The sequence below is a fragment of the Glycine soja genome, chromosome 15 (assembly GCF_004193775.1).
Source record: "Glycine soja cultivar W05 chromosome 15, ASM419377v2, whole genome shotgun sequence".
Taxonomy (NCBI): Eukaryota; Viridiplantae; Streptophyta; class Magnoliopsida; order Fabales; family Fabaceae; genus Glycine; species Glycine soja.
In genome coordinates this window covers 20,759,213-20,783,978 of record NC_041016.1, presented here as the reverse complement: position 1 = coordinate 20,783,978, position 24,766 = coordinate 20,759,213, and positions in this window count along the sequence as shown.

The following is a 24,766-nucleotide window of genomic DNA, read 5'->3' as shown; positions in this document are numbered from 1 at the left end:
TAGGAAGCAAAAGAATTTAGACAATAACTCATACTAAGTTCTTCAGCTGCTTCAAAATTTGCCTACATTAGCACACTAGTTCCTCTGAAAGTTCCTCCACCAGAAAGCAAAAGATTGTAAGCTCAATTTCCACAGCTAGCTTTCTTGTGTGCTCAAGTTCTCTCAACTCAATGAAGCTTGAATTTTGCAGGTGAAATGATCTAACCATATCATTATCTATATGCAACAAAATATGACTGAACACTAGAAGAAAATTTGGTTGATAAACAAAATGATATAGGAGAGAATCATAATGTAGCAATGTTGTTAAGTAATTATTAGAGTTTGAGACACTAAATTTCAAAACCGAAACAAGTTCTTCTAATGCAATCTGCAATTTTTCAATGCTTTGTTAGTCAATACAAAAAATAGAATGCAAAAAAGGCATTCCTTAAATTTACTTTTGCAAGAAAGTCTTGGAGAAATAGAAAGTGAGTCCTGCTAAGTGATTTAGATGTGTGGACCAATCTAAAAAACTAATAAGAACTAGAGGAATCATGTTTGACTAACCACCTCAAGCTAGGGCTATAGAGCAAGCTTTTGAGCTCTATCATCTTTTAACTGGTAAGGAATAACTTCACAGATGCACATATAAATTGGGTGGATTCGGAACCTGTAATAGAGTTTTTATCATTTTGAATGTGCTCTAAATCTAACCTTGCACAAAAATACAATGCAAAGATTAGTAGCCAAAGTGATTTCCCAACACAAAGAGAGACCAATATGCATACTCATACTTGTATTTCATTTTACCTGTTGTACGGTCCAAGGTAAATATCGCTTGTTCCATTTTCTCATCTGTTAACTCAAGAGATTTTTGCATGAGCTAGCTAACATTTAGAGAGGAAACAACATAGCATTTAAAAAAAACATCAATCAAGAGAAAAAGCCAAGAGAACAATGGAACAACAAATCTCTTGAGTTAACAGATCAAATGAGAAATGACAATTGGAATTTGGAAGAACAAAAAAGAGAAAAAGCCAAGAGAATAATGATGCCCCAAAAGAAAACTGAGCCATAAAGGAATTATAAAAAACTTGTCCTGACCCAACATGAAGCACTACAAATTTATCAACCTACTAAGCTCAATCTCTATTGCCTCACCCAGCAATCCACTCCCCTCAAGTTAAAGTTTCATTTCCAACTTTTTCCAGATAAACACTCTTCAATCTCTCATTGCTATAGTCATTGCACCCTCATGTGAACAAACAATAATACAAACTCTCTAATTTGGAGGGCAGATTTGTTGATAGCCCCATTGAAAAAGAGCATTTTCAAAAATTTCTTCTTGGTAAAGAAGTGACAACCGCAATTGGTTAGCTTTCTATGCATTCTCTAACTAGAATATGAATTAATGGATAAACCAATTTAGGTAAGGATTACATGTAACAACCTTTGGTTATTGTCAATTTACATACTCAACAATTACCAACCTTATTGTACAACATCCTAGCTATAAAAATAGAGGCTACTGTAGAAGATGATCATTGTAGATGAGATGAAAGCAAGATTGCAAGCTATAAATAATTATTTTTAATCAGTCAAAAAACTAATCTTAAATAAAGAAATTGGAGCAATGCAGCCAACTATGGGAAGTGAACTGATTCATATAAAACTATCTTTTTCACATAAACTCCTTTTCTTCTAAAGCCAATTTAATCTGCAAAAGGCCTTTATTTATACATTACAAATATGGTCATTTATCGAATCATGATAATACCTTTCCGGCCATCGTAGTGAGGAGCTGTGTTCCAAAACTCATCACTTAATTGTGTAAGCTGAGTCTTTGTTATGGGTTGAGGATGCTTCCAAGGCTTAGGTTTCTAGATCTTTTTTATAGCCCCTGATATATTGGTGTAAATGGAAAAAGCAATGAAACTTTAAAACCTGAGCATTGCCATCAGGAACAAGCCACTAAAAAGATAGTTTAACACTTTGGAGGATGTAAGGAATGAAAAATCTAACCACAAGCATTTGAAATAATGAATAACAAAAATTCAAATTAGCAACATAAAAATATAAAATAAAATAAAAAATAAAAATCTATACTATGAGAAAGGAACAAATATAAGAGTGTGATGCACCACCTTATTTTACATATCCATTTTTGTGGTTAAGATTTAAATCATCAATTTGCAAAAAAATTTCCCTTCATGATATTATATCAATACTACCAATACAACACAAATTTGAGGTAAGACTAACAAAGAGGCTCTTGCATGTTGTAATGCTCGACTATAAATGTATCTCTGTATACATGCAACAATGCACATATCAATGTACCTCAGAAAGGAAACGGCATATTCATATAATGTTGCCACTTTTTATCTTATGTCCAGGGGAAACAAAATTGCAAGACAAACTTTCAGTGTCATGCTTATTGGCACTAGCTCCAATCTCCACGAACACAACAAAAACCAAAAGAAAATAGACACACATAATAGTGATAACTGATAAGTAAGCATTTCCTTTCACCCTTCTTCACTTCCTTTAGATCACACAGCTACACATTTAGGTTTGGTGAAAGTGGGAAATGAAATATCATGCTTTACTAAGAGTCAGGATACTCAGGTGGCATTATCCATACACCAAAACTTTATATTAAAGATAAATTCATTAATATACTACTACAAATTTAACTTTCTTTGGTTTATAAAAATCATAAATCAATAAGTTTATAAGCTTGCTTTAGTCAAGTACTTTTAAATGCTCACACCAAATTACTGCAATCTTGTTAAATCTCAACGATCTAAACTAACCCTAGTAGTAGGATCCATTCAAAAACCAACTATTTTCAACCTCAATTCAATCACCAAAAACCCACTAACAATGTCCCCATTAGAGACTAAATTTTCAAAACTATAAATAATAGGGACATACCAAGTGCATGTTTGGTTTAACATTGACTTATCCAGAATTTCGTTGAAAAAACAACTAACCGAATGTTAGATAAATGTTTACATCTTCAATTCTACGTTGAAAAATTGATTTTGAGTACAAGTTACTTTAGATATATTTTGCATTAGATCAAAAACAATTTCACTAAATTTTACCATTAAACATAAATCATGTCACTTCAAAATTAATTTTAACCAAAATCAATTTTACAAAACCAATTGCATTTAAAATCAATTTTGTCAACACTCAGTCAAACTCACCAAGCAAATAACTTGAACTTAAAAACCAATGCCATGTAGAGTTTACAAGTTTGGCACACCATCCTAACTCTTACTCCCAAGACAGCAACTAGCAACATCCAGCAGATTAAAAAAAACCTATGACAAAAATTGCATTGAAAAATAAACACACAAAAATGCTCCAAATTGTTATAGAGGGTAGGACTTCATTATATAATACGAAATGCGGCAATATATCCAAAACCCAAAAGAAAGGATTTAAATTTGTTTGTCCTCTGCACCTTATTTCCTGATTCTCTCCCCCTTAAAAATTAGTAATTCCGAACTCCAATAGTAATTCGGCATTGAATTTGAATTATTCTTATGATTCATTTCACAAATAAAATCATCAAGATTCTTCCAAAATTCAATAGGCGCAATTTTGAACTCCCAACAATCACAACACGAATCAACACACACAAAACCACCGAAGCAATTTCATCACAAACACACGATTATCCTAATTGAAACAACTAATTCAATGAGATTCAGATTCGAATCGAATCCCTTTTCCATAGATCATGCTGAGATTTTGCAACAACGGATCGCTTGAGTCGGTCCATCTCAATGCAGAGGGATTGGATCTTTGTGATATCTTTTTTCACGGCGAATGACAGCTCGGAGTCAGTCCATTGTAATATTGTTTGTTATAAATTTTAGAAACTAACAAAAAAAATTTATTGTAGTTGTATTTATTACCTTAAATTTGTAGCTCTTGAGAAATTAAGAAGTCGTCAAACTTCAATAAAAAGATAAAGGAAACTAGTATTATTTTTCCCTTTCATTGTTGTTCTTGTGATATTTTTGGAAATAATTATTTCAATATGTTAATACAATTATTTTAATATGAGAAAAAGAGTGAGAATAACTTATGTTGTTGAGACTCTGATGAACTTTTCAAAAATAATTATTTTAATATGTATTTGTTTTATGGGATTTTACCTACACTATGTATTTGTAGGTAGAAACTTTTTAAACTTTACCTACATCAATGGACTATAGGTGCAAGTTTTATAGGATTTTACCAAAACCAAGTAATCGTAGTTATATGCTTTTTGAAATTTTACCAACACTGAACATTTGTAAGTAGAAGTTATTTTGATTTTTACCTACACCAAATAATGGTAGATACAAACTTTTGAATTTTACCTATGACAAACAATTGTTGGTATAAATATTTTTTGACTTTTACCTACAATAATTTATGTTTGTAGGAAAAAATATCTGTGGGCATATGTCATGTTTCTTGTAGTGTCAAGTAGATTACTAGATCAATAGGCTCCAATTATAGAACATGATGCAATGGAAGAATAACATGATTTTCTCGTAGACATAGAGTAGAACAAATGAATAAATAGGTCATATGCCATTAATCACATAAATGAGGAAACACAATAGGTAGGTAAGTACAGACAACCACATTTGACGGAGATAACTAATAGTGTGTTTGGATAATTGGATCACTTTTTCAATGTTGCAGCCGTGTCTTGATGTCGCTTGTTTTTACTAATCTTCTAATGCCATCAAGTTAGAAATGTGTGCTTAGACTACTAAAAGTTTAATAGTTAGAAGAAACAAGGTTTCAGATTGATAAAAAAAAAGTAAGGTGATAGTAATAGTATAATCGAAGCAGAACCCACCGAGATAATCTTGGCATTCCACTGCTTGACAGTCTTGCATGACTCCAAACTATCATCTTCAAAACACATGAAAAATCCAATAACTGCAAAAGTGAATGAATCACAAAAATAATGTGGCCACAATTTTCCCAAACCAACATAAAACATGCTACAATTAATCACTGATAAAAAAAAAAGTCTTCTCTAATGCAAATTTGCCAATTCAAGATGGTATACATACACATATCCTGAAATTCACAAAGAAATAATTCTCTTTGTTTACTTTAGAAGATTGTCTTATATACCAAAAGAACCAAAAAACTCAATTTTAGAATCAATTTTAAAAGAAAAGGAACTTACATTCCTATAAATATTTTTTTAAAAAAAAAATCTTCACTAATTCAAATTTGTCAAAGCAAGATGGTATATATCCTAAAATTCATAAAGAAATAATTCGCTTTGTTTACTTTTGAAAATTGTCTTGTATAGTAAAAGAACCATAAAACTCAATTTTTGAATCCATATCACACAAATACCTTAGCACAACCATACAAATTTCAACCCAAGTATGTTAGTCACTAATAACATCATATCATAATATTAGAAAAGATTTTCAAGAAAACAAAATTAGTGATCAACCCTAGCATGTTACAAACAAGATTTTTCTTTCGCTTTGTCTACCTTGCTCAGTCACTACATCATTAATCGATATTATGTTAATAGCAAAGAGGATGAGCAACTGGTTCTTTTCACTGGAGATACAATGGTGGTAAGCTGTCTGATCGGATTTTAATCTCAACTTTCTCATTAAGCAATTATCAATCGCTAAAAAAAATCATCAACAACAATGAAATACGAACAAAATATGACATTCTTTCCATTCAAGATGGTTCATAAAAGCTGAGATAAACTCATCATAGTTTAATACTCGAGTAAAGCAATTAAGAAACTTGAATTGAGTTGAACACAACCATTTTGGTCAAAGCCCACTATTTCCAAGTAACAAGACATCTAAGCAGTAGCAGTAGCACTGGATAGAAAAGCTTGTCCAGGTTTACGGTTTGTCAGTGGCCCATGGCACCCAGAAGTTGCAAGACCACAAGAAGGAACTTGTAAATTAGATAAGCTAAAAATAACTTTAAAAAAATATCAATTGAATAAAAAATATGCTTCAAACAAATTCAGATCTAAGTATAAATAAACAAATAGATGTCTTCAAGCATCAAGAAAACAACATGCAATGAAATTTCATCCACATGTTGGTGCAGATTTGCATTACCTTAACATTCACACCAACAGGCACAATCTTGCTCTCTGACTTGTACTTGAGATAATCAGCACGGCTAAACTTGGTGAAACCCCTGAACAAGCATTTAAACAACTACAGTCAAACCAAATATGTAAAAGAGTCTCATAGGAAAAGGACCAAAATAAAGAAACTAAAATCAAATACTTGACAAAATAGGTAGTAATCTCAACCTAATAAAAAATACAAGTTTTTTTTTCAGTAAATATAAAATATATTGCTCGTAATTCAAATCAAAGTATAATGGCAAAAACATTACATAATAATAATAATAATTGAATACAAACCAAACCTTCAAGACTCAACATGTAACCCTAACAAACACTGAAACCTCCAATCATAAAAACCCTAACCCCGAATCCAAAACCCCCAAACCATAAAAAAAACCAATAAAATAACAAAAAAATAAAAGAACCATTGAAGGAAAAACACTCACCAGAATGAGATCGAAAAGAGTGGCCTGATCAACCTTGATGAAATCAACGTCCCAAGCCTGAGTTCATCCTCATTGGGCTTTTCATCAGCGCAATTGGCCTCAATGTGCTTCTTACAATACTCGATAACCTTCCCTAGAATCTTGTTGGTAACATTGGGGAGAGGAATTTCGTTGTCGGGAATTTGTCTTTGACCATGTGCTTGATCGTCTGTGACTTCACTGACACCGCCTCCTCCACCTCAAAGGCCTCACCATCCAAACTATTCAATGTGATGCAGATCTATTGTTTTGATGTGTGATTTTCATGTTTGAGTTTCTTTTCAAGTTTCTTCCATTAAAAATAAAAATAAAAAATAAAAAAAGGCTTCAGCAAGGCTCTTAGTTGTGTTGTATAACGTTTTAATAAGGTATCATCTATCAGTTTAATATAATTTTACATTTGAAATAAGGATTTTTTAATAATCACTACTAAAAAGCATTTTTTACGACGGTTATTTCAGACATTCTACATCGGTTATTAATCATCGTTGTAACTAGCATCGTAGAAAGTAAAGACTTTCTACGACGGTTCCCTAACCGTCTTAGAAAAAAGATATCCTTCTAAGATGGTTCATAGTTGAAAACTGTCTTAGAATGATAGATTTTCTAAGACAATTTTTTAAAGAAAACCGTCTTAGAATGTGTTTTTTTTAAAATAATTTTTAAAAAAATTACAAATCATTTTGTTGAAGTGATGATTAAGAAGTTAGATTCAAATTGTGTACAATAATTTAAAAATAAACCTCTAAGAAAGTTTAGAGACTCAAAGGAAAAAAAAACAAGAAGAGATTGCACAAAGAAGCTTTTTTTTTAATTATGATAAAATAAAATAAATTCGTACCTTTAGTGCAAGGGCTATGGCAACCCCAACAATGAAAAGAAAGAAAGGCATAACAAAATTGCCCAAAGTACATCCATTCCAAGGGGAATGGTCAATGCGTGGATAAGCTTCACCAACATCGTCTACCGGAATCATCAACTACACATAAATGATCAAAAGAGAGAAAAAAATTAAGAATGATTTATTCAACATCATAAATAGGAATGAGAAATGTTTATATAATTCGTCACATTTAGGTTTATATATGTTATGCAGCTTCATTTATTGAATAAATTAGATTGAAATACTTTATAGAAACATATTCAATTAAAAAAGTTCTTTACATACTTTCTTTTATTAAAAAATGAAGCCTAATAAATTTTAGGCCCACTTAGTTAAATAGATACAAATAATATATTAACATTCTTATATATTAAAACTTCTATTATTATATTGAAAAGTTTGAGAATACACTACAGTGAAAATTTTAGGCCCACGTAGGTTGGGCCTTAAAATATCAAGTAAATAACTTAAACTTGTGTCTTAAATTTGAGAATACACTACATTTATTTAGAGTAAAACCTAACTTGGTTGGTTTATTTAATTTCTACCTTAGACTACACTAAAAATATTTCATGTCTCTAGATTAAGCCTCTGCTTGATCACTAGGTATTAAAAATAATCAGTTTTTTTTTACATTTTTTTAATTGAAAATCGCATGCTTCATTATGTATTTGTGGCTATAATTTCCAATCAAATACGATTAAATTTTCAAAACTAATTCTATAAAAGTTATTATGTCCAACTTTATTATAATACATTGTTGTTTGCTGATCGGCAAGTGTACTAATTTGCACAAGTAGTATTTAAACGGTAAGACTGAATATCGTATCCACAGAGAATTTGTTTCACTTAGACGATGTATATTCAGTATGTAAACAATTTTTTTACTTTGGAAATGAAATAAAAGGTTTCACTACTACAAAAAGCAGATTTAACATCAGCAGATTAACATCGATGTTAAGATAAACGTGGTGGCATAATTGTAAATAATGTGTATCCATTAACATCAGTTTTCTTAAAATCCGATGTTAACGAAGTGACATTAACATCAGTTCTTGGAAAACCGATGTTAACATTAATTAGTTAACATCGGTTTTGGAAGAACCAATGTTAATGTAAGTTCGTTAACATCGGTTTTGAAGAAAACCGATGTTAACATAAGTTCGTTAACATCGGTTTTCTAAAAACCAATGTTAACATATGATAAGTTAACATCAGTTTCTTGAAGAAAACCGATGTTAACGTTAACATTGGTTTTTTTATTGAAAACTGATGTTGGACTTACATTTTAAATTATATCAGATGCAAACTATTTTTTTGCGCTCTCTTGATCTTCTCCGTGTAACCTTTCTTTTCTGCATCTAAGCTTCTTCTTCTCCATCGTGCTCAAGACTGTGACAGCTCTCTTTTTCTTCTCCATCACCACCTTACCTAGGTACATTTCATCTAAGCTCTATTGTTCTATTGAATACCAATGTCAGTTTAGGGAACTCGTGGTTAACCCAAGGACCTTTGTTTGTTTCTGCTGCAAGGATTAGGGAACTCGTGGTGACCTGAGGTACATTTTGTGTCGTGGTCACTGGTGCTCCATCGTCTCATTTTGTGTCGTGGTCAATCTTGTACTAGACCAGTTGGGGCTAACAGACCGATGCTCCACATCGATCCTACGACCGGGAAGGTTGACGGCCCCCACAAGAAGAAATTAAGAACATATTTGGGGATTGTCACTCATGATAAGGTCGACGTGACATACAAGAATTGGAAGCAAGTCCCTACTGCTCAGAAGGATTTGATATGGGAGGATATTCAGGTATTTCAGTTTTCATCTTGCATATTGTTTATTAGCCAAAAATTTTCATTTATTAACAATAAAACCTAATTTATTGTTTGCCAGGTTGAATCTGATATCCCTGAAGCATCTGACGTTAGGACAAAGAAGAAAATACTTCAGGCTGTGGGGAGAGGTGGAGACAGTTTAAGTCTGACTTGACGTCAAAATGGGGACCTGCAGTCGACAAGGACAGTGTCGATGACACTGTATGCGAAAAATATGACATTAGCAAGGAGAAATGGGCCCAATTTTGTCACAGCCGCAGAGACCCCTCGTGGGAGGTATGTACTTTGTGATTTTCATTGTTTTCAAGTTCAAATTCACTTATTATAATATATTGTAATCATGAGTTTCATTAATGTTCAATTTTTGCAGGATGTGCGGAAAAAGGCACAGGCCATCCAGAAGCAAAACACTACCCCCACGTGTTGTCTCATCAGGGTTATGAATATTTAGAAAAGAAGCTGATTGATGATAAAAGAATGAAAAAACTGGAGGAAGCTGCTCAATCCGGAAGCACTGAGGCCGTGATTGATCATCTATCTCCCATCAGACGACACATGAAGTGGAAGATGGCCCGCACCAAGAAAACTGGTCAGATGACGTCTGAGGCAGTAAAGGAAATTGCTGAGAAGATTATAAGTCACTTTTAATTAATAATCGTAATTAGGTATGTTTATTTTGTGATTGACTAAACAAATAAATGTGTCTTGTACAGGATTCTTTGGAGGAGCAGGCGTCACAGGATTCCCTTGTCCCCCATGGACGACAGGATGTCCGGACTGCTGCCATTGGGCGACCAGAACACCCTGGTCATGTGCATGCTGCTGGAGTCGGTGTGACCATCAAGCAATACTTTGGACTGGCTCAATGGACCTCTCACACTTCTTCCTTCATCGCTCCCGAAAAACAGGAGCAGCTGACTCAACAAATCAGGGACCAGCTGGAGGAGTTGATCACAAAAAAAGTGACTCAACAGTTGATGTTATCCTTCAGCCAGATGCAGTCCCAATTTCAGTCACAGATGCAATCACAGGGACTTGCACTGCCTCCGGAGCCTGAGGTTGGTCCCTCAACTGCTCATGTCAGCACAAAGGGGAGTCGTGTTGATCCCTCAGCGAATGATCCAGACACGGGTGACTCAGACAAATGCGGGTTGTACATCGAAGAAAATCCTCCCCGCCTGGTTGCCCTAGGAATAGTTTATGAGGGATACACAACCGTTCACAACATCCCTTTATTTTATGATCAAGTGAAGGTTGGTGTTGAGGAGGTTAAAGATGCAGATGCTCTCATTCCTGTACCCACTAACGAGGTTATTTTAGTGGGGCAGGCACTTAACACCTTCCTTGCTTGGCCGACACATCTCGTGAAGCGTTTATCAGAACAAGTATTTTACCGTCATTATATGCTGCTTTTTTTTCAATTGAATTACGCACTGTAATTAAATTATGTTAATTAACTATGTTGGATAAACAGGGAGCTGTGGGACCAACAAAACTTGCAGATAGGTCGGATCCTAAGGTCGATGATCCCCTATATCTGATGGCATTGACCATCCCATAGCTTTTTTTGAAGCTGTTGTAGGTTATGTAGGATGCTACCCTGTTCGGGCTATTTAATTCAGACTTCCCCTTGTACATAAAGCATGAAGATCTATTTGAAATAGCACACGGTGGTCAATGTCTTAGCATCTCTATTATACAGTTGTGGATTCTGTAAGTCAATTTAGATTATTGTTAATTACCTAAGTTATTATTTTAAATTCATACATAATTTACTTTGTGTTAACAAAAATAGGCATCTGACTTAGATAAGTATGCGATTGGGGAATTCCAATGTGTATGGTTTCCTCGCGCCATAGTCCATCCAGAGATCTGGGCAATTGAAGTTTGAATTAGAAAGTTACATCAAGAACTGGATGCAGAATTCAAAACGGGATGGGATGTCTACCTGGGAGCCTACCTAAATGGGTAAGCAAAACTGAACAAATGAATTTAAATAATGTATAATACTACAATAACCTATATTGGTCTCCACTGCAATGCACACTGGCAAATGGTCTTCATTTTGCCTAAGGAAAATCTTGTTGTCTGGTTTTGTTCCTTGCATAATAGGTCAGACAACTATCTGAAAGGAATAATTAACATGTCAGTGTTGTTTTTCAATACATTTGCATTAACATTAGTCAACAACATCAATATTTTAATGTTCCTTGTATTCAACAGTGCTTTGAAAGGACTTGACGATACTCCACAACCTAAATCCAAGGTTGGTGCTAGGTGGATTGTTGTTAATGTAAGTAATTTAAACAATGTTTTTACTTATATATATTTTATGTCTGTGTACACTAATTTGTAGTTAACGTTGAATATCTAAATATCATTATGTATTTAGTGCAATAAACAAAAAGGAAGCACTGAGTGTGGCTATTACGTGATGCACTAGATGTCAACTATAATCTTAGGAAGTTTCAGGAATAATTGGGAAGCGGTAATTGTTTATTTCAAACAAATTTGATTTTGTTATCATTGGTATTATATTATTAACTTATGTTTTATTTTATCATGTAGTATTAGAAAATATATATTGATCTAATATATACAAAAATAATCAACACGAAAAGAATCTTCAGCAGAATGAGCTATCTCATCACTAACAATGTCATCAAAATGTTTTTTTCCTATGAATCTTACATTTTTCATTGAACTTAGGATATATCCATTTCAACAGTCATTTCTTTGGTGGATTCTAATGCAGATGCAAAACCATTTCCCTTTGATTTTCAAATAAGTTATAGGGCCTCTTAAGTGACCTATAGCAACATCTATATGCATATATGCAGATTGCATGATCTTACTTACATGATTCACAACAAAAAATATATCATACCAAATATTCATTGCCAATAAAAATTCAAAATTCTCCATCTCATAAGTTGCTAAACATATGGCTTCACTCTTTATCGTAGGATCTTCAATAGTTTTTGATAATTGAACAAGTGTGTCCCTTATTTTTGGTGCTTGAAACTTTATGGCTTTGACACTTTCAATTCTACATTCCCATCTAGTTTGAGATAGTGATTTAACTAAAAAGTTAGATACATTTTCTTGTAAGATCTTCAACCGTTTGGTCGAAGAAGCAAATAAAGAATAAATGCATTGCAAAACTCTAAAAAAAGAAACAACTCTTGTACATGAATTGGTCATATCACCTAGAACTAAATTCAAATTATGACAACCGCAAGGAGTATAATATGCTCTAGGGTTTATGTCCAGCAATCTCTTTTATACTCCTTAATTTTTACCTTTCATATTAGATCTATCATCATACCCTTGCTCCCTTATATCATTAATATCAAGGTCATATTTTTTTAATACCCGAGTAAGTTCCTCAAAAAGACATTTTCCTATAGTGTCATTGACTTGTAAAAACTCTAAAAAGTATTCTTCTATTTTGACGGGACAACTGAAATTATCAACACACCTCAAAATAAGAGTCATTTGCTCTTGATGGCTTACATCCGAAGTACAATCAAGAATGATAGAAAAATATTTTGCATCTTTAACTTTTTTTAGTATAATATTTTTTATTTGAGAAGCGAACAATTATATAAGTTCATTCTGTATAGTCTTACTCAAGTAATGATTATGAAGGTCACCATTTTTTATACGCTTAACATGCTTTTGCATGACTGGATCAAATTCTGCTAACAACTCAATCAAACTCAAAAAGTTTCCATTGCCTTTTTGGTATATTTTTTCATTTGTCCCACGAAAAGCTAAATTTTTTTTAGAAAGATATTTAATTATAGTTGTAATCCTTACCAAAACCTTCTTCTTGTTAATTTGTTCTTTGATCACCTAATCAATTGTATTTTTGTTTCTCAATATTATTTCTAATTCGATCCATTTATCCATATTAGTTACATGTTCATAACTTGTTTCGTGACTATTAAGCTTGGAACCAATACTTTTCCAATCTCTAGTACCTTCATTAACTAATTGATTAGCAATACAAACACTGTTTTTTGAGCAAAACAACTTACAACAAAAACAATACACTTTATCTAGATCCTTTGAATAGACTAGCCATCTTTGATCATATTTTTATCCATTTGGCATTACTTTTTGGTACTAAAAGGAAGGAAAATGTATATCATTTTCATCTTTTGGATACTGCATATCATTGTATCTAATTGGACCATTGTCAACAATTAAATCTCTAAAGTTTTCATCAATATTTTTCCATTGTCTTGGATCATAAATATTTTTAGAAACTTCATTTGATGTACTACTAAGCTCCTTATTTGTTTCTAAACTATCTTCTTCTAAATTTTCATTATCCTCTTGTTCTTGACTAGGATTAGGACTATTCATATTGTTAAGATTTTCTACCTCTTGAATGTTTTCATTATCAGTATTTTGCTCTACCGTATTAATATTATTTGGAATTTTTAGAGGAGAATTTTTTGTCATATTTGTATGTGTTGAACTAGTTGTAACATCCTTTTTATGAATAATAACAAATTTATGAAGAGCACCTTGTTGCGATTGAATTACTTTTTCAATTCTTCTCTTCTTTTTTTTTTCAATTTTCAAAACCAGATGCATACTTTCTATTTGACATATTTTACTGATAGACTAAAATAAAAATAACAAGAAAAATTATTTTAAAATTAAAATAAGATAATAATGAAACAATAAAACTTGGAAAGTGAAAAATTAAATCCATGAACGAAAATTTCTTTAAGCTATGACTATGCACCGTCATCTACGAGTATCCAAAATCCAAATCGTAGTGACAATGACTTTGCTTGCACCTACAAAGATAAACAATAAAAATGAGATGTAACAATTGTAATTTGTAAATGTTCATTCAATTTAATTTCAGTTCAATCAATTGCTTTATTAATTAAAATGCAAAGCAAATGAGTGAAATGATCAAACTTTGTTGAGAATTTGAGATGCTAGCAACGTTTGTAAGTATCATCTTCCTGTCACTTGGAGATGGAGTATTGGAGTTGATCACTCGGTGTGGGTATATCAATTCAATAATTAGAATATGATTATATGAAAGTTGAAAAGTCAAATAATTTTTTGAATTTAGTAGTAGAAAACTGAGAATAAAGAGAATGAGACTGAGAGACTAGAGAGGAAACAGAGACGTTGATCCAAAAATGAGGTTTTTTTCAAAAGAAAATTAAATTGCATTAATGTTGGAACCGTACAAGTAGCCAATATGGATTATATGCTCAACTGCTGAGAAATTTATTGAGTCACTCCTGAGTGACTTTTCATTTGCAAAAACTAAATAATTGACTATGGGCTTTTAAAAAATAATTTATTTTAATAATACTACTATTAAAAAAATTGGGGGCTATGGGCCATGACCTTAGTCGCCTTGTTGAATGTTTGGCCCTAGATATGGAAGTAGGAGTGCCCCTTTTTAACTCTTGGCTTTGCTTTTCTTCCCTTTTCATGATAGTGTATTAAAAGGGGAAGAAAAGGATAGGAAATGGAATCCATTATTTAGGGTTTCAACATCATAGTTTGAATATATTTATTTATTGAAAAAGGATAAATTTATAATTTTATCAATAAACTTGAAACTTGTGGATAAAATTACATGTTTGTGAACAAATGGATGGTGAAGACCATGCTAGTCTCATGTTTGGATGATAAAAAGCATGCTACTTATATATCTAGCACTCTTTCTAGAGAAAATAAAATGTGTTTTTATTGAATTGTTAAGAAGAAAACAAGATACTTGCAATTATTAGTATAATTGTGAGCTGGCATACTATAATCGATGCTCAAGAGCTTCAGCTTTTGGTGGCTTATCAATATAATTTTTCTTAGCTGTAACTATTCTCCTCCATTGTCTTCAAGAAAAACAATACACTTTATCTAGATCCTTTGAAAACAGGGCTTATCTGTGATGGTTTTTAGTATGGATGAATCTACAAACAATGTTGTACTTTACGCTGGGGTGCCAGAGAAAAGAGGTAAAGGTAAGTTGGATGCGGTAGATTGGCTGAGTAATGCTTTGAGGCCTCTAGAAGGGAGATGTGGTAAAGGAAAATGTGGGTCAAGAATGCGACCAAATGTTCATTTGAATCGGTGGTTCCATCGCACTGCTCTTAGTTTAGAGGTTTCCAACCTAAGGGTAGGTCAGTTTCCATGATGCGGTCGACGAAGGAGTGTCGACGGGTTGTTCGCCCTTTAAGGCGGTGTATGTCGGACAAACTAGGATCATCTTGGGTGTTTGTGGTTTGTCAGGGGTGTTATTCCCCCTAAGTGCACTCATGCATTTTATGGGCAGAGTGCTCATCGCCCTAGGGGCGTCTCACGCGAGCCTCCAACTAGTTGTGGTTAGCCTTCAACTTTCTAAGCTTCTTCTCGTGATGTCGCTCCATCTCTGCAATATGGGTTTGGAGTTGTTGGAGAGTATTGGTATATGTCATGATCGTTGGGGAAGGATGATAACTTTCAAAAGGGGTCTCGAGTCTAAGACCAGACTGTGTGCTAATCATTAGCGACAGAGAGGCCGCGAGGTAAGTTTTACCGTGGCCCCACGGTGGGCATCAAATATACTTACCAAAATATGGAGTTGGTCGATGTCAAGGTGGACGTGGCCGAAATGTGTTCCAGGATCTCACACATTGGGCTGAAAGTTCCCTAAGGATAAGAAGGGGAACCTGCAAAACAAAGGACTCTGATGCTCAAGTAAGTACGTGAGTTAGGTAAGAATGAGAGATGAAAAAGGTGAGATAGAACCTAGTACTTATAGAGTGGAGTGGGAATTGCAGGTCCTTATTTGTAGGGGTTGTTACTGTGGTGTAACAACCCTTGCAGATAATTACTAGCTAGTAGATAACTATAGCTTATAGATAATGTGTATCTTATAACCTGTCAGTTTGGGAGCCGGCTGCTAAGGCTAATGCGTATGTGCTCCTGTACCAAGGCTGAGTTGACATATATAATGGGGTACGACGTCCACTTTGTAGACCTTGGACAATACAGGATCCTTAAACATATTTTTACCTAAAAAATAAATAGAAATTATGCAGGTTAAACGTATAATTTAGTTATTACACATGTCTCAAATTCTTAATTTAATTTCTATAATTTAGATTTTAAACATGTCTTGAATCCTTAAATTAGTTCCTATACGTGCTTAATGGTAGATCTAGAAAAGTTGTTTAGTGGGAACAAGAAAATAGTCAATATATTTTCATAGAAAAAATATTATAAATTTTTACAAAATATATAATCTCATGATAAAAAAATCCAAAATGTCTAAAGGTGTGTTTGGTTTGCATTTTTATTTTCTGTTTTCATTTTCTGAAAATTGATTTTATTTTCAAAAGATTAGAATTCTGAAAACATGTTTGGTTTTACTTTTTGTTTTCTGTTTTCAAAAGAAAAAGTATTTTTAGATTTGCTTAAAATTAGATTTTTTGTTACCGCGTTTTCATTTTACCCAAAATGAGGTTCTTGGTTTCAACTGAAAACGAGATTTTATTGTTTTCAATTTTGGGTTCGTTTGAGAAAATATTTTCAAAAATCCAACCAAACGCATTTTCATTACCATTTTCTATTTCCAGTGAAAATGAAAACAGAAAACAGGCAAACCAAATACCCCCTACGTTTCTATAAATTACAACTACTTTTGTAGAAAAAAGTTTAGATAAATTGAGTCTTAGTCGTTCACCAACGTTAGAACATGTCTCAAAGTTCAAAGAATGCTTACAAATGTACCTATAGATTATCAACCAAGGAGACCTTCACATCAACAGTGAGAATTAACTTGTATTCTTTTAGTATATGAGTATGTTTCTTATCTTTTGTTGGTATTACAACTACTTTTTACACATATCAGTTCATCCCCTCTTTATCTCTTATAACTTGTTATCTTCATTTAAAAAAAACAATTATCTTATAAGGATAATACTTATTTTTTATCGGAGAATTTTTTATTATTAAAGATCTTTAAGTAAAAACAATACTTGTAGAGACAATTGCTCCTATGCTGTTGTTAGTGCAATCGCCATTCGACGCACTTAAACACTAATTAAACCAGCATGTTACCATCATACCTTAACTATTAATTCCTTTATGCATTATTAATTTGCTATCCTATAGATGTAACATATTCTTAATTTAGTTTTATACGTATAATAAACTTTTAACTTGATCCTTACATATAAATTAATAATGTGTTGCATTTATAAGGACTAAATTAAAAATATTAATGTGTAATGGGACTAACAGTGGCATAAAGACCAAACCAATAGCATTTACAATATAAAGATTATTTTAATAAATTTTTAGGCTTAAAGATTAAAATAAAAATTCGTGACGTGTACCGGCTAAATTATGTTTCTTTTTCTTTAGGTCACTATGAGTTATGACAATGATACAAAGTATCCACTTCTCCACCTCTGCCACCCTGATTCTAGGAGTTCTTATTATACTATGCATAAAATTATCTTATGGCCACCCTGTTCTTACTACTCACACCTTTCCCCACGCATTAGAAAGAAAATAAAAAAGTTTCGGACCTTTGGATGGGAGTTTTGCATTGGTTGTCTTGTACATTTCGCTTATGCCACTATCATTTATTTCAAAGCTGCCATTACCATTCTTAATCGTTGGAACATTGTAAATCAATTAGAAGATTCTCTCTCATATTTGTATTAATAGAAAAATTAGTTAGTGATAAATTTATCAGACTTATGGTTTTTAAACAACTTAAATATGATATTAGTGCTAGTAAAACTAATGAGTTTTGATTTTAGTTTTTACAAAAAAACTCTTTGATTTTTATTCCTTAAAAAGTAAAAAAAAAATATTTGCTACTATCATGATATTCATCAACGACTTAAATATTTAGTTGAAGGTCAAGTAACCATTTCAAGTAACACTTCTAACTATAGTATAATGTCGACATGTGATACCTTAAATTTTTTTTTTGAAGATCATTAAATAAATTTTATATATTTATTTTAAAATGAACATTAGGGACCAAAAATACTAATTTTAGAATTTGGAAGGATTAAAACTAAAGGAAAATATTTTATTGGAACCGAAATCAAATAAAAATTGGCTCATTTTATTGCTAGGGACTAAAATCAATAATTTTACATTTTAAAGGGATGAAAAATTAATGTTAGGAATCAAAATCAAAACATGCTAATTTTATAAAGAATAAAAACATTTTAAAAGCTTTTTATTTCTATTAATAATATGTTTCTGCTTAGTTAATATATTCAAGCATTTTTTGTGTGTGTAACTCATTTACCTATTTTTAAAATTTTGAGGTAATATACTTTGACTATACATTATGAAATTTTTGTTCGTTAAACTTACCATTTTCTATAATTTTTATATTTTTATTGGTCATTTGCTGGTTGTGTACTAGTATCATTTGTTGGTCTGTATCTCACTTATATATATATATATATATATATATATATATATATAGGATTAACCAAGAGAATGAAGACAAAATTTTATGTGACAGGTTTTTAATTTGAATTTTCACTCATTTCTTTAGGGTAAAATAAATATAAATACGTGTGTAAACGCTATTTGTATTCAAAGACTTTTCCTGCTTTAGACTACACCATTCCCTCCTCCTATATTTTTCTCTAGCAAAAAATAAATTCTTACATATATTTGTCATGCATATAAAAATTTAAATGTTTTTTTTTTAGTTTTCAACCCCCTTATATAAAGATTTTGGGTTTGCCCTCATCTACCGAAAAAAAATCATCTTTAGTGAATATATTTTTTTCATCCATAAGACTCAAATTGAATATCTTACTTAATAGGATCATTTAAGGGGACCATATAAATATGTTGAAGGATAAATAGCTACTTTTATCCTTAAATGTGTAATTCACTAACACATGCATCCTTCAAACATAAAAATACAAAATTTAATTCCCCAAAGTGTAAAAAGTGTGACAAATATATTTGGTCGTTAATTTTTATCTGTCACCATTAATAAAATAGTCTGTGTGATATAAAGAGACGAATTTATCACTAAAATGATTGTCAACATGAACATCTCTAATTGTCAGCATAGGGATATATTTGTCATGTAATATTTTTTTGACTTTTCATCTTTTCACTCCGTTGATAAATGCGTCCTTGATAGATGAAAATATAAAATTTAGTCCCCAAAAATGTAAAAAATCCGAGAAATATATTCGAACGTTAATAGTTAATTGTGACTAATTATTATAATTTAGAAAATTTTATAATGATTGCAACAATATTTTGGAAGAGCTATATCACACTCGTAAATGTCTATTTCCGTTATATAATTTTTAAGCTATTAACACAAAAAACATTTAATTTTTGTTTTGTTTAATCAGACACTATTTATTTAATTTTTTCTATAAATTTTTCATAATAAAATATGAATATCTATTAGTATATGCAATGACATCAAATTATAAATTATAATAATTTTTTATTTTTAAATTAATTTTTTTAATCATACACAATTATTTTTTATTGACTGGTTATTTAAAAAATCATAAGCTTAACAAAATCATTCCAAAGGAGGTGAGTATTTTTTACAAATTAAAAGTGTCATTGCAATTATAATTTTTTCTAAAAATTATTCATGGATTTAATTTAACTATAATGTTTTACCATAACTATTTTTTTTACTTGAACCTTTCATCAAGCATGGGAGTATAAAAAAATTATTTACGAGTTTATAAAACGAGTATTCTTTTTCTTTTAGATTCAATTTAATTTATGAGTTTTTATCATTAATTTAAAGTTAATAAAGCAAATACAAAATTAATTATTTATTATATTTTTTTCTTATTTAATTTTTTTTACTTTCACCTTTTTAACATGATCTGAATTTCAGTTAACAATCCAATCAAAATTTAAATGTACATAGACTTTTTTTTGTTATTTGAGATGAGTTAAGTTTAAAAAAATATTAAATTACTAATTCAATCCATTTGTCACAATCATTATAAATTTTTCCAAATTATAATAATTAGTCACAATTTACTATTAACGTCGGAGTATATTTGTCGCACTTTTTATGCTCTGGGAGACTAAATTTTGTATTTTCATCTTGTAGAGATGTATTTGTCAACGGAGTGGGAAGACGAAAAGTCAAAAAAATATTATATGACAAATATGCGCTTGTGCGGACAATTAGAGATGACCATGTTGACAATCATTTCAGTGACAAATTTGACCCTTTGTGCCACGTAGGCTATTTTATTAATGGTAACAAACATAAGTTAATGGACAAATATATTGTCGCACTTTTTACACTTTATGAAACTAAATTTTGTATTTTCATCTTCTGGAACCCATTTGTCAACGAATTACAATCATGTTCTGGATTTAAAAGCTTTAAACTTCAACTAATAAAATCATAGATAGAAATCGAGTATCATAGAAAACGAGTATCATTTCTTTTGGTAATCATTTTTTTGAATCTTTTTCTTTCATATTGCAATATTCTGATTCAATTTTTTCACATTTTTTTATTTTATTTATCAAGAACATGAATGTGATATTTATCAAGTTAAAATTCCAAGAAACTTACCTTAGTTCCTTAATTTTAATAGAAATTACATGCATTACATGCACACAAAGGAAAGCTACGTATTTCAAAAAATATATCCTACTATGTGTAATGTGAACTTGACTGGTGGATGGATTTGTGTGTGGTGTAAATCCAAAAAATGGAGAAACAAATACATGAAAGAAAGGGTTGAGATATATTCAAGGTCAAACAATTAGGAGGAATCTAATATATAGCCTTGTATTGCCTTTTTCCTTCTATGGACAATAGAGCCTTGCATTGTATTGCACACATCAAGAAATTTTTTTATTGATTTCTTTTGATTAGGTCAATCACTACTATAATTATATTTTTTTACGACGTACTATCTAAGTCGGTTATCCAGAACTGCCTTAGAAAGTGGCGCGATGGCAAACTTGTAATTATCAAAGCTGAGAATAATTTTTTACAACGTAAATTCTAAGGCGGTTATAAATAACCGTCTTAGAATGTGGCTGGGTGGCATTTTTGTAAATATAGGAAAAAATTCAACGACGGGTTTGGACCAAAGCCGCCTTTGTTTTATTTCCCTCAAATTAGGGATTATTCCTTTACAACTGTCCCTTTCCACTGTTGAGCCAGCGTCTCATTTCGTGTTCAAAGACAACTCCAACATCCCCTTTGGTCTTCACCAAGTGTTGAAAGAGAACTTTGTGACCCATCACTAAGCCCTGTCGAAGAGAACTCTGTGACCCATCACTAAGCCCTGTTCAAGGTGTGTCATGCCGCGGTCGTATCGTACGAACTGGTAAGTACCCATGCCTTAGCACTATTAGAAAATACACTTTCAACATCGGTTATTTAGAACATTCTACATCGGTTTTAAAACCGATGTTGAAAGTGCCGATGTTGAATGTATCAATGTTAACATCGGTTTTGGAGAACCGATGTTAACATGTATATGACAACATCGGTTCTCTAAATACCCGATGTTAAACACAATGAACAACAACAAAAAAAGTGTACGCATAATGAACGTTGACATCGGTTTTCCAGTAAAACCGATGTTAATATGTTATATTAACATCGGTTTTTTAGAAAAATTGATGTTAATGTATTACATTAACATCGGTTTCCTACAATAACCGATGTTAATATATTCCATTAACATCGGTTTTGCTAGAAAACAGATGTCAACGTTGATGATGCATACACTTATTTGGTGTAGTTCTTTTGTATAACATCGGTTATTTATAACTAACCGAAGTTAATGTACAAGAGTTGACATCGATTATCTACAGATAACCGATGTTAAAATACAAACGCTGACATCGGTTATACACAAATAACCGATGTTAATATACAAACGTTAACATCGGTTTTCTATTACAACTGATGTTAAGGTTCATATCGACATTGGTTTTTATAAATAACCGATGTTGTTTTCAAGTATTTTTTTTATATATACTTTTTTTTTACAGTAAACCCAAAATTGTACCTGTCAAATGCAATTTCAGGCCCAATTCATAGCAAATAAATATTTTATTCTACTTTCAAGCAGTTTTAATGATAATAAACATAAAATAATTGATTTATCATAAAGAACAATCATCAAATGAATTCAATGTTCATGTTACATAGAAAATGTAAAAAATGTTAAACCAAAGTAAACTAAAGCTAAAGATAATGTCCCTAAATCCTAGGCCTGAACTCTAACTCGGAGATGAAATTGTGTCCACTGGATCCGCAATGCTTTTAATCTCTCTGGCTCCAATGGTCTAGGATCGTTAAAATACTGCATGATGAAATAAATCATAATAAGTTAATAATGTAATACAAATTATAAATAAATCGATTTTGTTTGAAATAAACTTACCGCTTCCCAATTATTCCTAAAAGTTCCTAAAATGATGGTGGACATCCAATGCATCACATAGTAGCCGCACTCAGTACTTCCTTTTTGTCTATTACACTAAATACATAATGAAATTTGGATATTAATTAAACAACTAGTGTACAGACACATAAAGAAATATATATAAGTGGAAGTTTTATGTAAATGACGTACCTTGACGACAATCCACCTAGCAGAAGCCTTTGATTTAGGCTGTGGAGCATCATCAAGACCCTTGATAGCACTGTTCCATATGAGTAACAATTAAAAACTGGTATTGTACGTTGAGGTATTACAATGCAAATTTATTGAAAAGAACACTAACCTATTAATAATCCCCTTAAGGTAGTTGTCTGGCCTGTTATGCAATGAACAAAACCAGACAACTAGGTGTTCCTTGGGCAGGATGACCACCATCTGCCAGTGTCCACTGCAGTGGAACCTAAAATGGGTTAGTACATTAGTAAACATTAATTAAATTTAGTTATTTTGTGACTTACCCATTTAGGTAGGCTCCAAGATAGACATCACATTGTGAACTCTGCTTCCAACTCTTTATGTAACTTTCAGACTCAAATTGCGATTGCCCAGACCTCTGAATGGACTGTGGCTCGAGGAATCCATAGATATCAGAATTCCCCGCTCGCATACATGTTTCAGTGAGATGCCTGTTTATGTTAAGTCAAAGTTAAATATTTATGAATTGAAAGCCATAACTTAGGTAATTAAAAGCCTTTTATATAAAGACTTACAGAATCCACAACTGTAACACTGATATGCTGAGACATTGACCACCGTGTGCGATTTCAGAGAGGTCTTCGTGCTTTATGTAGAGGGGGAAATCTGGATTAAAGACCCTGAACATGGTGGCATCCCATCTAACCTGATAAGGCCTCAAGAAAAGCTCTAGGATGGTCAATGTCATCAGATAAAGCGGATCATCGACCTCCGGATCGGGCTTCGGAGGTGGTTTTGTCGGAGACACAGCTACCTGTTCATGAAACAAAGTTAAATAGCCTTATTTGAGGCACGCTTAATGAATTAATTTAAAAAGAAGAAACATATAGTAAGGACAATAAGTACCTGTTGTGATAAAGACTTGATCAAATGTGTCGGCCAAGCAAGGAAGGTGTGAAGTGCCTGCCCCACTAAGGAAACCTCATCGGTGGGTACAGGAACTAGAGCATCTGCATCTGTAACCTCCTCCCCACTCACCTTTACTTGGCCAGGCAACAAAGGAGTGTTATGAACAACAGTGGATCCCTCATAAGCTCTCCCCATGGCAACCAGGCGGGCAGGATCTGCTTCTATGTACAAGCCGCACCTGTCAGAGTCACCCGTCTCAGGATCGTTTCCTGAGGGATCAACACAACTCCCCTTTGTGCTCACTCGAGGACCGGAGGGACCAACTTGAGGCTCAGGAGGCATTGCAAGTCCCTGAGATTGCATCTGCGACTGAAGCTGGCTGAAGGATGCCATGACCTACCTCGTCACTTTCTCTGTGATGGACTCCTCTAGCTGGTCCTTGATCTGCTGGGTCAGCTGCTGTAATTCGTCAGGAAGTAGGGAGGAAGCACTACGGGACATCCGTGGAGCTGATCCAAAGTATTGCTTGATGGTGACACCGGCTCCAGCAGCACGGACACGTCCAGGGTGCTCTGGACGTCCAATAGCAGCGGCGAGAACATCCTGACGTCCATGGGGGACGAACGATCCCTGTGTGGCCTGCTCCTCAAACGAATCCTGCACAGAAAACACACAGTGGTACATGGCATTCTCAGTGTGTGTGTCTATGTGTGTGAGTGTGTTTGTGTATGTGTGTGTTTGTGACTCAGTGTGTGTGTCTTTGTGTGTGTGTCTGTGGCTCAGTGTGTTTGTGTGTTTGTCTGTCTCTTTATGTGTATGTGACTCTGTGTGTGTGTGTGTGTGTTTGTGTTTGTCTCTTTATCTGTGTGTGTGTGTTCGTTTGTCTCTTTATGTGTGTGTGTGT